Source organism: Sciurus vulgaris (genome assembly GCF_902686455.1).
Source record: "Sciurus vulgaris genome assembly, chromosome: 17".
NCBI classification, from domain to species: domain Eukaryota; kingdom Metazoa; phylum Chordata; class Mammalia; order Rodentia; family Sciuridae; genus Sciurus; species Sciurus vulgaris.
Window position 1 is genome coordinate 11,351,034 of NC_136478.1, and position 15,681 is coordinate 11,366,714.

Consider the following 15,681-nt stretch of genomic DNA (forward strand, 5'->3'; position numbering starts at 1 on the left):
TTAATCATGCCAGAGTTCAAGCATAGACTTGTGGAAAGTTTCTTACTCATTCCACAAGAACCCATTTTGCAATTCCTGCCATTTCCTTTATTTCAGGTTGACTTGTCCTCTCGTAGAAGTGTTGTTTTCACCACAGTGTATTTCACAATGCACATCCTTGTGGAGGGTGCAGAAGCCCTGCCATTTGCCCGGGAGCTCTGTTTCCTAGTCCGGAAACACATGGTATTCCCTCAGCTTTTCCTGCACTTAACTGGGTTGCCTTCTGGATAACAGGAAAGTCCTTCATTTGTTTTCTCCCATTCAGCATTGGTTAAAATGTATTTAGGGGATTTTGATGTATGATATGCCCCATTACTGATTTGTTCAGGCTGTCACTGGTGACCACTTGCAGAGTTGCTAGGGTAAAGTAGACGAATAGTTGTAAGGGATATTACAGGGACTTGAGCTGAACTTACTACCATTTGCTGTGGTATTTCATTTATTACTAAGGTGATTTAGAGTGACTCCGTTTATTGCTTTAAGTAATTTTCTGTGACTTACTGGCTCCCTACCTAGGGAGGTGGAAGTATAAACTGTTGACTTTTTTCAGTGGTTTCCCTGATTTTTAGTTCTGAGCATATAGAAGCTTTATATTTTTTCCCTAAAACTAAACTAACTAGATTGTTCTTAAACACAAGAGGCCTTTTCTCATTTTCTCTCCTACTCAGTTTCTTCTCTTTGCCACCATATCTTTTTTTTCTTTTCTTTTCTTTTTTGGTTCCTAACCTGGTAACCTTCTTGTTATAGATGTTCAATGAAAATAACTGAAGAACGGGATGAGATATTTTTTTAAAAATCAGATTTCAAAGAGACAATATAACATCTTGATTGTAGTAAGTATTCTTTTGTCTCATTTATAAATGACAAACTGTAGCAAAATATAGATACATGTGTGGACTCACATCAATATAGTGGTAGAAGAATGATGGAGAGCATTTTAATGATAATTCTCCAAGCTGCATTATTCTCTCAGTCTTTGTCTAGTCATCATGTATCAAATAGCATCTATAAGTATCACTTTTTGATTCCCAGAGCATTTGATTTTTTTTTTTTTTTTTCTTTTATGGTGCTGGTACCCAGGATTGAACCAAGCATTTGATTTTGATGAGAGGAGATAGATGAGTTATCATAGGGCCGTTAAGTGTTCAGTTCAGTGAGTTTTGACAGTTGTATATATCCATGTAGCTACCAGCCAAAGTAAGGTCTAGTATAGTGACATCACCCCAGAAAAGGCTTTTCATTACGCTAGGTTAGTTTCACGTGTTCCAGAACTTCATGTTAATCAAATCATATATTGTTTAGCTTTTAGTGCCTATTTTCTTTCACTCAACATGTTTTACAGGTGCATCCATGTTGCTGTGTATATTAGTTCATTCCTTTTTATATTCTGTTGATGGGCCTATGCATTGTTTTTGAAGACATGTGTTTTTATTTCTTTTAAGTAAATAAATACTTAGGAATGGACTTGCTGAGTCACAGAGTAGATGAGCATTTAATGTTATCACAAACTGCTGAACAGATCTCCAAGAGTATCGAACTGTTTCATTTTCCTGTCTCTGGTACCTAAGAATTCCACTTGGTGCATGTCCTTGTCTGTATATGGTGTCATCAGGGTTTTTGTTTTTTGTTTTTTAGTAAGTGTGGAAATGGTGTCTCCTGTGCTTTTAGTTTGCATTGCTCTGAAAACTAATAATGATGACATCTTTTCATGTGCTTATTTGTTCATTTATATGTAATCTTTTGCAAAATGTCTTGGTCTTACCCATTTTTATTGGGTTGTCATTCTCTTGTTGTCTTGTAGTTCTATCTGTATATATTGTGGGCATGAGAGTACTTTGTCATACATAAACGCTGTGAATTTTTGTCAGTTCCTATCTTACCTATTCTTTTATTTTATTTTTTTTGAAGTGTTTACATGAGCAGAATTTTTAATTTTGATGAAGTTTGTATCTCCTTCATACTTGGCATATCCTAAGAAGTTTGCCTAATCTGAGGTTAAGAAGATTTTTTTTCCTTTTTTTTTTAACTTTATGGGTTGGTTTCATATGTTTAGATTTGTAGTGTATTTTTGGTTCTGGGAATTGAACCCAAGGGTGCTTTACCACTGAGCTACATCCCCAGCCCTTTTCATTTTACTCTTTTGAGACAGGGTCTGACTAAGTTGCTGAGGGTTTCGCAGCATTACTGAGGTTGGCCTTGAACTGGCAATCCTCCTGCCTCAGCCTCCCAAGTAACTTGGTTTACAGGAATGTGTCACCATGCCCAGATTTAGTTTGATTATTTTAAGAATTATAAAAGCAATAACTGCCTGTTGTTTAAAAAAATTCAGACAACACAGAAAGGCATGGAAGACGAAATGATAGTTAATGGTTTGTTGTTTCTTTTTTAGACCTCCTTTGTTCAATATAGTAGTCACTAGCCCTATGAGACTACTGAGCATTTGAAATGAGGTTAGTCTGAACTTTGAGGTACAGTAGTGTAAAGCACACTAAAGAGTGAATAAGAAAAAAATAATAAGCTATCAATTTTATGTCAGTTCCTTCATTGAAGCAACATTTTGGATTTATTGGGTTAAATAAAGGATTAAAAATATTTTCACTCCTATATTATTTAACATACTATTATAAAGTTTTAAATCATATATATCGCTCCTGTATCCCTATTGTACAGATCTGATGTAGACCTTTCCCTAAGCATTTAGGACTCTGTATATGGATGTCTATCTATGTGGAAGCCCCCTCCCCAATTAACAAAATCAGAGCTGTGATATTCAGTGATAGAGCACTTGCCTAGCATATGTAGGGGCCCCCGGGTTCAATCCCCAGCACTGCTGTTGTTCCTATGGGAGGAAAGTCCTATAAGAGAAAGCTATCAGTAAGCTTTAGCAAGAATGAATGAAATTATTTAAATATACTTTGGCCAGTTTCATTGTGCTTGTGGAAGTGTTGAAGTAATTGTTATTTGCATAGCTGTGGCCTGGAAAATGTGCCTTCTTTTCACTTAGCACATGTAACTGGATAAACCCAGACCTCAAAGGAGCTTTTAGAAGGAGGGAAATTGGACAAGATAGAAGCAGCTGCTCCAAGAGAGGTGTGTCCAGCAAACTGTCATACTTCATCTTCAGGCCAGAGCTATTCAGTTCCTACACCAGGAATTAAGGCTGTGGTCTGATTGCATGCCTGGAAACTCCTTTAAATTAGCCAGATCATGAGCTTTTTTCTTTCTCACACAGTTGGTAGAATTAATTTTCTTTTTCAGTTAGCGGTTTGTCTTTGGAACATTATAACTGTTTGTCTTTGGAACATTATAACTATAATGTCTCTTGCTGAAGCTTTTTTAATCCCCTCCCTGACACACGTTCTGGTTTATGTAGAACTCAAACAGGCATTCAAAGTGCGTGGGGGGGGGGGTATTCATTCTTTTAAATGATTCTTTTATCTTATTTATATGGGTGACAGTGACATCAGAGAAAAAGTTAATACTTTCTCTTGTCAAAAGATGATGGTTAGCCAGGTACAGTGGTGCATGCCTGTAATCCCAATAATTTGGAAGGCCGAGGCAGGAGAATCAAAAGTTCAAAGCCAACCTCAGCAACTTAGCAGGATCCTGTCTCAAAGTAAAAAATAAAAAGGACTGGGGGTGTGGCTCAATAGTTAAGTGACCCTGGGTGCAATCTGTGGTATCAGACAAAAAAAGAAAAAGAAAAAGATGATAGTCTTATTTTTCTTCCATGAAACAAAGCTTAGAAGGAAAAATTAAATGAACTTTGCAAGTAGTTGAGAAAATAAACAGACTTCCAGACCTGAAACTCTGAATCCAGACACTACTAGAGTACTCAGATTTTGTTGATTCTTCATGGAGAAGATATTTGATGCCCAGAGCTTTGTCTGTTTTTGTTTTTGATTTCTAGTATGGGTTGGGTCTGGAACCATTTTGCAGGCAACCGTGCATTGCTTTCTTAGAAAACTGGAAAGTCCCACTGATTTGGATCCTTTGGCCACAGGTTGACATTTTACTGAGATTGGTCAGCAGTCTTATAAATAATTGTGGGTATGTTCCCACTGCTTAGTGTTATCATACATGAATAGATAAGAAAACCACATATACACCCAAATTTTGGTACTACTAGATTTTGTTGAGTTTTTCTTTTTCATTAATTTGGGCATGCTTAGCTCTTTTTCCAACTCTTCAGATTAAACCCTGCTAATGGTTATTATTTTGGGTCTCTTTTCTTTTATAGTAGAGGGAAGATGATCCCCTTGTAAATATTGCTGGCTTCTTAGAAGTAGATAGAGTACATTTGTCTGTACTTTTGACTTGGGCAGACTTGCCTGATTCTTATTGTTGCTTTGCATGATTTCACCTGGTTGTAAAATCAGAATCATAATTCTTATTTCACACAACCTGTCCCCCCAAAATTTGATTTTATAGAGATTATTTAGGTGTCTTGATTTAATTTGACATAAGTATTTTTTTAATGTCCACAGTTTCATTTATTTAGGGTATTAGTCTCAGTGGTAGAGTTTTTGCCTACCATGTGTGAGACCCTGGTTTGTATCCTTAACATCACCCCCCTGCCAAGAAAAAAGGATATTAGCTAGTGTCTGATAATTTTACAGAGAGTGAGGGAGATAATTATGAAGCTATATATTATTGTTTTAATTTGTAGCATGTCCTAGGGGACATTTACAGTGTCTAGAGATATTTGTGGTTGTCATAACCAGGGCAGGACAGTGAATGCAATTGGCCTTTTGGTTCTAAGAGTTTAAGATACTGCTAAATATCCTACAGTACAAAGGACAGCTCCCTACAACAAAGAGTTATCCCATTCGAAATGTCAGTAGTGACAGGGCTGAGAAACCTGTGTAAGCACTACAGTGAAGCCCATGAAACTATTTAGTGTGTTTTTTATCATTCTGGAATTGGCCTTTCTTGCCCTTGACACAGTATATATTCATATAGGACATGTTTGATAAATGAATAAACTAACAAAGAAAGGTAGGTCCTGTCTTAAATTTTGTAGCTGGCAGGTTCTTTTGCAAATGGATGTTGAATTTTGTTTAGTAAAATCCAGGTACTATTACAAGCCAAGTGACAATTAAACACTCTTAAGATGTATAAATAAAGTATTTACTATAACCTTTATATTAAAGGTGCATATAATAAAGCAACAAAAAATAGAAATAATTTTAAAGGAACCTTTCTTTCTCACACACACACACACAACATATACACATTCATTGCAATTAAATTAATATTACCTGCTTAGCAAATATAGGGAATATTGTTTGTCTTCATATCAGTTTTGAACAGGGGTCCCCTAATTCCAGTGTCTTTTTTTAACTGGGGCCTGAACCCAAGGGTACTTTACCACTGAGCTATATCCCTGGTCCTTTTTCAAATTATTTTTTAAATTTTGACACTGTGTCTCATTAAGTTGCTAAATATGGCCTAGAACTTGGGTTCCTGCCTTAGCCTCGCAAGCATCTGGTGTTACAGGCATGCACCACCACACCAATTCCAATACCTAATAGCCAGTTTTTGCCACATGGAAAGATTACCAGATTTTATGGTTTTTTCAGGAGATATGTAGATTTGGACTTTATGTGAATTTGTATAAATTTTTTTCTGTTTTTTATAAGTGGGCCCAATGAAAACAGGCCACTTCAGAAACTTGGCCACTTTAGAAACCTGATCTGCTTCCTTAGCCTTGTCTCAAGGCTCTGAGTGATAGAGAATAGACTGGCCTTGATACCATTCTTTTTTAATGGACTTTGTAGATCTGGTAGGCACGTTTGTAGTATTGCTTTTTCTGTTTCATCAGAAGAAACAAGTCTGGGGACATGTGTCTCTAGCAATAGTCTGTGTTTAGATCATTGGAGAATAAGTAGGTTACCTGCTGCAAAGCCATGAGCCTAGCTGAATCTAGAGCAGAAGTACATGTCTAATTAGAATTCTACAAAGCAGTATGTGCCTTGTGCTACTGTTATTATTATTCCACAAATTTTAAAAAAATATTCTCCTATGCCTAATGAAATCAGTCTAATTTTACCTTCAAAAACTATACTGAGGCACTGGATACAGGGGTGCAGGCTTGTAAGCCCAGTTGCTTGGGAGGTTGAGGCAAAAGGATCCCAAATTCAAGGCCAGCCTGGGCAACTTTAGCAAGACCCTATCTAAAAATAAAAAGGACTCGAGGATATGACTCAGTGGTAGATCACCCCTGGGTTCAATCTCTAGTACAAGGAAAACAGAGCGAAACAATAATCCCTCGATGTCAAATATTCATTCAGTATTCGTATTTCCTTAATGTATCATAAATTGATGTGGTTTTCCCCAACAGGTTCACTTAAGAAAGATGTAAATAAGGTCCACAAGTTACATATGACCAATAAACCTTTTAAGTCTCAGTTTATCATCCTCACGCTGCATCTTTCTCTAACATTTTTTTTTAAACAGCATTTTTTAGGGATAATTTATTACACCCCTAAAATTCATCTAACATAAGCCTGTAATAGCTTAATGACTTTTAGTAAATTTTAAAAATGTGTATCGTTCACGCATAAATCAGTTTTAGAATATTTCTGTTCCCTATAAAGTTCTTTCTTACCTACTTACACTCTTATTTTTAGCAACAGACCACACTGATCTGCTTTCTGTCTCTATAGATTTGCCTTTTCTGGAAATTTCATTTAAGTGAAATCATACTATTTTGTCTTTGAATGTTAGCTTCTTTTACTTTAATTAATGTTTTTGAATTCATCCATAGTATAGTACATATCAATAATCCATTCCTTTTTATAACGTTCCTTTAGGCTGCAGACCTCCCTGGAGGTTGGGAGCCATGGTGGGCCCCCGTGGTCCATGGGTTTCCATGGGATGCAGCCAGGCTTCGTACTGCTGCTGCCATGGCCCATGGGCAGAGTCGGTCAGGCAGGCTGGCATTAGACTAAAAAGATGTCCCTGTATGATGACCTTGGAATGGAGGCCAGTGACTCAAAAACAGAAGGCTGGTCCAAAAATTTCAAACTTCTGCAGTCTCAACTTCAGGTAAAGAAAGCAGCTCTCACTCAAGCAAAGAGCCAAAGGACAAAACAAAGTACAGTCATTTATCTAAAGCCAGGTTGCTCCTGAGAGAACCAGCAGATTGTGGACACACCATCACATGTAGCAGCTGGCCTGAAGGACCCTGTTCCTAGTGGGTTTTCTGCAGGAGAAGTTCTAATTCCCTTAGCTGATGAATATGATCCTATGTTTCCTAATGATTATGAGAAATTAGTGAAGCACCAAAGAGAGGAGTGACAGAGGCAGCAGGAGCTGGAAAGACAGAAGGAAATAGAAGAAAGGGAAAAGAGACCTAAAGATAGACATGAAGCTCGTGGGTTTTCAAGGCGACCATATCCACATTCTGATGAGAATGAAGATTATGAGCGAGAGAGAAAGAAAAGAAGTATGGAAGGAGCTGCCGTTGCCCCACCCACTTCTCTTATAGAGAAAGACAAAGAGCTACCCTGAGATTTTCCTTATGAAGAGGACTCAAGACCTTGATCACAGTCTTCCAAAGCTGCTATCCCTTCCCCCAGTGTATGAGGAACAGGATAGACTGAAATCTCCAACCAGACCTAGCAACTCTTTCCTTGCTAACTTGGGTGGCACAGTAGCACATGAGAACATGCAGAAGTGTGGCTTCCAGGAAGGCCAGGGTCTGGGGAAGCAGGAGCAGGGACTGAGCACCATATTGTCAGTGGAGAGGACCAGCAAGTGAGGCGGCAGGATCACTGTAGGTGATGCCATGGAGAAGAGTGAGTTTCAGGATGCATCTGAGAAGTCACATTCAAATCCATTAACTGAAATACTTAAGTGTCCTACTAAAGTGCTTCTGCTGAGGAACATGGTTGGTGCAGGAGAGGTAGATGAAGACTTGAAATCTGAAACCAAGGAAGAATGTGAAATATATGGCAAAGTTGGAAAATGTGTAATACTTGAAATTCCTGGTGCCCCGATGATAAAGCAGTATGAATATTTTTAGAATTTGAGAGAATTTAATTAGTAGTTAAAACTGTTGTTGATCTGAATTGGGGGCGTTTTGGTGGAAGGGTATAAAAGAATGTTTCTACAATTTGAACAAATTCAGGGTCTTGAATTTGGTGGAACAAGTTTGATTTCAAGAATTAATATCATCTCTAATGGTCCTTAAATGAGCTGCAGACTGAGCAAAGACTGAAAAAGGCAATGGCCTCTGTGACCGTTGAATACTGAAACTATTGAAGAGACTTCTAAGATATGTATTGATTGATTTCTTTTTTTATTTTGTGATTTTTTTAAATATAGTATAAAAATCCTTTAAAAAAAATCCCATTATATTGATATACCACATTTTATTTATTCGTTGATAGAGAGTCATTGGTGTTATTTCTACTTTTTGGCTGTTGTGAATAATGCTGCTGTGAACATCTGTGTACAGATTTTTGTATGGATATGTTTTTACTTCTTCAGGTTTGATAACAAGGAATGGAATTACTGGGCATATGGTAAATTTGTGTTTTTTAAAATTTGCCAGTTGTTTTTCAGAGTGACCTCACCATTTTACATATAGACCAGCAGGGCATGAGGGTTCCCATTTGTCTACTTTCTCACCAGCATCTTGTAGGGTCAGTCCTTTTGGTCTAGTAGGTTTGTAGGGGTACCTCTTTATATTTAACTTACGTTTCTCTAATGACTACTGATGTTGAGCATCTTTCCATGCCTTTTTTTTTTTTTTAAGCTATTGATGGACCTTTATTTTATTTATTTATTTATATGTGGTGCTGAGAGTTGAACCCAGTGCCTCACACATGCTAGGCAAGCGCTCTACCATCGAGCTACAACCCCAGCCCTTTCATACCTTTTCTAGCCATGTATATCTCTCCTTTGGTGGTCTGTAGGTTTTATACCTTCTGATCAAGTTAGGATTTCCCACCTTACTTTCCAGCTATTCTGACAGCCAGATTCAGTACTGTCTCCTTAAGTCATGAAGAAACAGCTTTCAGCTTGAGTCTAGCCCCTGTGTACCACAGGAATTCATTCAGATCTCACAAAGTCAGTTCCCATCTCCCTAGAGCTGACCCCACTCCTCTTTCTGCCTGCCTTTGGTTGCTCTCTGGTGCTTTCAAATAAGCCTGAGTTTTCTGTGTGTTAGCCAGAGTTTATAATTGTAATCTATCTCGAGAGGATTTGTCAAAATTACCATGTTGTTCATTTAATAATACTTTTCTCTTATTCTCCCATCATGGATATGTGTTTAACCTTGTTATTCAACTTCAGATACTGCATCTAAGTTATCATTGCTTTCTGATTTGTAGATTCTTTTTAAAGGCTTGGAGTAATTCCATGTATTAATACACTAAATATTTAAGGTGATACGGAAAAATAACTAGCCAGTCACCATGGCCAGGTAATCCACAACAGATCATAGCCACAAGTAAGTAACTTGGTTTCCTTCTCAGCACCCATCTATTTAAAACTCTCATGACCTATTCAGGAGACTGAGTCAAAAGGATTGAAAAGTTCAAGGACAGCCTGGGCAACTTAGTGAGACCCTTCTCAAATTAAAATAAAACAAAAGGCCTGGGACTAGGGATATAACTCAGTTGATAGAGTGCCTGTGTCATATTCATAAGGCCCTGGGTTCAATCCCCAGCACCACAAAAAAAAAAAAAAAAAAAAAAAAAAAAGGCCTGGAGACATGAAGTAAGTAAATAACCATACTCACCAATATCCACCAAAGCAATATAATAGGTGACCAGTATTTAGTAGGGTTAAAAAAAATGAACAATTAACATATATTTATAAATGCTTAGATTCATGGTTCTCAAACTACTTTGTCTTGGGACTCTTTTGCATCCTTGAGAACTATTAAGAACTCCAGAGAGCTTTTGATACCTGTTGATATTACTGTATTAGATATTAAAACTGAGAAACTTAAAACATTAACATATTTTCAAGTAACAGTAGTAAACTCACTACATGTTAACATAAATAGAACCACACTTAGAGTACTGCAGGTTTAGTATATTTTTTGAAGAGTTCTCAAACAATTAAGCATAATACTTGTTTCAGGGGAAGGAGAATTTGGTAGCTGAAAGAAAGGAGTGGACTGGTGTCTTATTTTCAAATACCTTTTAGAGCACTGGGTTCAATTCCCAGCACTGCAAAATAAATATATACATATATACATGTGTGTGTGTGTGTGTGTGTGTGTGTGTTTAAATTTATTTATTTTTGGTGGGGAGAAGAACGTTGGAGTAACTTCTCCCATCTAAATTAGGTTTCCACTATCATTAACTCTCACTACCCTGTTTGCTTTTTTTTTTTTTTTTTAAGTTGTAAATAGACACAATACCTTTATTTCATTTATTTGTTTTTATGAGGTGCTGAGGATCGAACCCAATACCTCTTGGATACTAGGCAAGCGCTCTGCCACTGAGCTCCCCATTTGCTTTTTATAGCACACAAAAAATTTTTTTTTCTTAGTTGTAATTGCATGGTTTTGTGTGTGTGTGTGTGTGTGTGTGTTTGTATTTCTTTCACTTCCTTTCTTCCCTCCTAGACTGTTAACTCTGTAGGGGCATAAGTCAAATCTATTTGTTCACTATTCTTAATTCAGGACTTGGTTTGTAATGGTTGGTTATAGTGGTTGAATGAGTAAGGATCTGTGGGAACTTGTACCAATTTCCCATTTGTTAATGCCCAGCGCAGTAGTTCTGGACAGTTGCCAGAAAAAATTGCTTGCCCAAACACCTTTTTTCATGGGTAAGTGGTTCTGGCATTTGTTCAAGTTCCTTATAGGTTGTGTACTCGATGAGCAGTCAATAGTAATAAACAGTTTAGGAGGTCAGGTGTCACAAGAGGGAACCACAAAGTAGTTCTCTTATACTGACTTTCATACATGAGGTCTTTTTGCTATTTAAAAAATTTCCTGTTCATTCTTTGGTTTGTTGTGTTTTTCTCTGGATAAACAAAATAAGCATTTTTTCCCCAGAAGACCTCACTGGTTTTGTTAAACCTGACTAGTGCCAGAATAAAGAGCATTGTACCAAACACTTCCTTGTGCCTGAATGAAGTTGGCCAAATGTGATTCTTTCAGTATTTCCAGTTCACACACCGATGGATCACAGAAGGCCAGTGGCTTCATTTCAGAGGAGATAATTTGCTTGCAAACTCAAAGCCGTCCATCGCACCAAGATCTGCCCCTGCCATCGTTCGTTTGGTTTTTTGTTTTTTTTTTTTAATCTCAGCTAGAGCTCTTGATGCAGCCATTAAATTCATTCAGAAGCTTCCTGCCTTTGCCTCACCATTTCCCTATAGAATTTTTGTTTAAAAAAAGAATTAGTACTTGTTTTATACAAAACAGGCAGAGGTTTTGTCTGGTAAGTAGGACAATTGCATAGTAAAGTAATACTTTTCTTTATACAACACAAGTTTGCTTGTAAGTAATGGAATGGAGAGTGTCTTTAAGATTGGCTTTATTATTGTTCTGCATGTTTTCTTAAGCTATCGTGAGTGTATTTTCCAAACCCCAAATCCGCCTACCTTTTCTGACAGCATCTTTTTTATTTGGAAACTTATTTATCAGAAGGGTTTTATAGTAGCTTTAGAAGTAAGTCAAATATACATTCACAAGAATGGGATCCTGATTAGAATAAGATATATTTCATGCTTGTATGATTATATCAAAATGGATTCTACTGTCAGGTATAACTAAAATGAACCAATTTAAAAAATAATAAAATAAAAAAGAAACTGCCATAATGACTTCCAAAGCATCATGTACCATTTGGCCTTGTTATGGAAAATGAGAACTCCTCTTGTTCCACATTCCTGCCAGCATTTGGTGTTGTCAGTGTTTTGGATTTTAGCTGTTATAATAGCTTTATAGTAGTATCTCATTGTTTGATTTGCAGTTCTCTAATGAATATAATGGTGAATATCTTTATGTGCTTTTTTATCATTCATGTATCTTTTTTGGAGCAGTGTTGAGTTTTAAGACTTATTTGTATAAATATTTTTTCCTGGTCTGTGGCTTGCATTTTCTCTCAACAGTGGTCTTTTATAGAGTAGAAAATTTTAGTTTGAATAAAGTCTAAATGTTACCAAAAAACAAAAGAAAGTCAAATACAATTATATATTTAGGAAGAAAACAGTTGGGTATATCCAGGAAAATCCAGGTTACTTTTCCTGAAAGACAGGAATTTAACTCTTCAAAAGAGAAATATGCTGCATTTTAAATTCCATTCTCCTAGTTTTTCACCGTAGTGTAGGTTCAGTACTCCTAGTTATGCAGTCTGGTCCTTCCTCTGTACCCAGAATAGAATATTGGACCAGAGTCTGTAGGCCAACCTTGGTCTATTTGGAGATTAACTTTTTAGTATAAAGGGTTCTTTTGTCTGGTTCTTTTGCCTGTAGGACAGACAAGTACAAACTTGAGGTGACAGTGCTGACCCAGAACTGTTCCATTCTAACCTCCCCTAATTTGATTCGTCCTACAGTGGAGGAAGTAGCTGTTTTTGATGGTAGTGAAAGCACCTGGGAAGCCAGTAACTTCATTGAAATTTTGGGTTTTCTGCATCTCCTACAAATATTTCTTACAGATCTGGGAATTATGGTCAAGATTGGCTCATTTGCTTGTTTTTCTTAGGCCATGCTTCCAGCACACTGCGAAATAGGACAAGGAAGAGAGCAAAGAAAAAACAAAAGTTCTGAGAACAAATACAAGGAAACCAGGGGAACCAAAGAGGAAACAGACCTTAAAAAATTCCAAGAGAAACCAGACAAGTAGAGAACATGTTCGTGTGTTCAGTTATTTTCTGCAGTGTATTTATGGAGAGTACAGGTGCCTTGGCAGTTCTATTGTGTATTGTGAAAAACAGATTTTTTAAAAAATTCTCTTAACTTTTCAAAAGGTTATCCCTTCTTTAAGGAAAAAAAATTTTTTTTAATCTGACTGAACATTCTGTTTTAAAATTAGAGTATAGTTCTTTCTGGATCTCTTGTCCAAAGCAAAATCTGTGACATTGATAGCAATCTAATTCTGATTTTAGTATCTAGAACACATTAATAGTGACCTGAATCTGTGGCTTGAACCCATTATTTCACCTCTGAAAATCTGCATTACTGGGCAAGGGTCAGATATTGCTAATGTGTGCAGAGCCATGTTTATATGATGAAGCTGTAAGCCTCATCATATAAACAGGGAATCCGGTTACCACAGCTAGGACAGTTTATGTTAAAAATATGCATGCAATAAATATTTGTTGGTTAATGAATGGATTTATAGGAAGAACACTTAGGAATGGATGGGTATGTCTTAAAGGATAGCCAAAACGCATCTTACCATGCAAGGAATTAGATAACACTTCTAGAGAACGTGTAGACAATCACTATTTTTTACTATTGCTCTTAAAAGATGTCTTATGTACATCTTCTTTTTTTCCCTGTAACATTTTTGTGATTTGTTTAATGACTGGTTAACTTATCTACTGGAAATTAATGTTGCTTAAATATTAAATGTGAACTGATATTTAATATAGCTTGTTCTTTTAAACACTTTAAATATCTTTTTTGGGGGAGGGGGTACCAGGGATTGAACTCAGGGGCACTAAACCACTGAGCCACATCCCCAGCCCTGTTTTGTATTTTATTTAAAGACAGGGTCTCACTGAGTTGCTTAGTGCCTCGACATTGCTGAGGCTGGCTTTGAACTCATAATCCTCCTGTCTCAGCCTCCCAAGCCACTGGAATTACAGGCGTGTGCCACTGCATCCAACTAAATATCGTACAGTTAAAATATAAGTAACAGTTACTATAAAACACTGTTGTCTGGTTTGGGGGTAATCTGGTGGTAGATTTTCAGTTTTCTTGTTTTTGAGCAATTTAGAAAAAAAGCTCTGTTCTGTTTGTCCTTATTTCATGTTCCCTTTGGAGGTTTTAGAAATGGAGGAAGAGGACTACTATTCCTTTCCAATGTAGACAAACGCATTTTTAACCCTCTGGATATCACACAATTCCTTTCAGTTAACCATAGTTATTTTTTTGATACTCAGCTTGTCACCATCTGGCTAATGGCATTGTCTTTGAGCTGACCTCTTTGTCCTTTCAGCATTGATTCAGACAGTCATAAAAGTATTAGTGCACACCTGTAGTCACAGCTACTCAGGAGGCTGAGGCAGGAGAAGTATAATTTCAAGGCCAGCCTCAGCAACTTAATGAGACCCTGTCTCAAAAATTAAAAAGGACTGGGGATATAATGCAGTGGTAAAGGACCCCTAGTTTCAATCCCCAGCATACTGGGAGAAATAAAAGTATTCTTGCTTTCTGGCTATTGAAAATACCGGAACGGTCTCATTTATTTTTATTTATTTTTTATTTTGGTCCTGGTGATCGAACCCAAGGCCTCGCATGTGCTAAACAGTCTACCACTGAACTACATCCTTAGCCCACTCTTGATTGTTTCTTGCCGCTAGATATAAAGTCATCTCCCATCCAAGAAGTACTGGTTCCTTTTTTTTTTGGTGCCCTGGATTAAACCCAGGGGTGCCTAACCACTGAGCCACATCCACAGCCCTTTTTATATTTTATTTTGATATGGGGTCTTGCTAAGTTGCTATAGGGCCTCACTAAGTTGCTGAGGCTGACTTTGAACTTGCTATCCTCCTATCTCAGCCTCCCAAGCTGCTGGGATTACAGGCATGGGCCACCATGCCCAACAGCATCTTAATTTTGCTTTTATCATTCTCATCCTTTTCTTCATAGTGATTTTTTTTTTTTAATCACTTAACGTGAGTACCCCTAAATAGTCATTATATAGGTTTGCTTGTTTTTAAACTTGAAATAATTGATATCTTACAATATATGTTTTTCTGTGTTTTTTTTTTTTCATGTTGGGTTATTTTTAGATCCATGTTGATGCAGTTTTATTTCATTAGTATTTACTACTTTATTATATCTTTCTGTATGAATATATCACAATTTTTGTGTGCTCCTGTGTTATTTCTAGAGTTTCAACATTGGAAAAATACTACTGTGGACATTGTTGAGTGTTTCCTTGCATATATTTGTAAAGAGGTTCTCCAGGTCAAATTTTTGTGACTGCTAGTAAGAAATATAGTTTCATTATGACTGCATTATGCACACACATACTAACTACATACACAACTAAAACAAAATTCACTGAACTTAGATAGAATAAGGTAATATACAGTGCATAATGTATAATAAGGCAACCTGTCACATTGTATTCTATTCTGTTTCATTTACCTACTGACTGTAAAGCCAGAGGTATAGCTCAGTGGTTGAGCACTGGCCTGCCATGCTTGGGGCCCTGAGTTGAGTTCCCAGCTTTATAGTACATACATACACACATGCATACATACACACATACAGGCTATGACCTGCTAAATTGATTCAAGGCCCATTGGATTACATTCAGCCATTTTAAAGAACTACTCTAAGAATGAATTTGCTGAGTCTAGAATATGTTTAAATGTTAACCTGAAGACATACTATCATTTTTGAAGTGGTTGAACCAGTCTAGCAGCAGGTGAGTTCCTTGTGCACCAGTTCTTGCTGTCAGCAGACTTCAGTGTCTCACGGGTGTAAAGTGGT

General features: G+C 37.0%; 1 protein-coding gene and 1 pseudogene across 2 annotated transcripts in view; both read left to right on the plus strand.

The window, feature by feature from the left end:
* CFDP1 (craniofacial development protein 1) overlaps window positions 1-15,681 on the plus strand; it is a 114,466-nt gene that overhangs the window by 50,736 nt on the left and 48,049 nt on the right. The gene's annotated exons all lie outside the window — the stretch shown is intronic.
* On the plus strand, window positions 5,255-9,642 carry LOC306649049 (splicing factor 45-like; annotated as a pseudogene). The gene has a single exon. The product of its transcript is annotated as a splicing factor 45-like (transcript).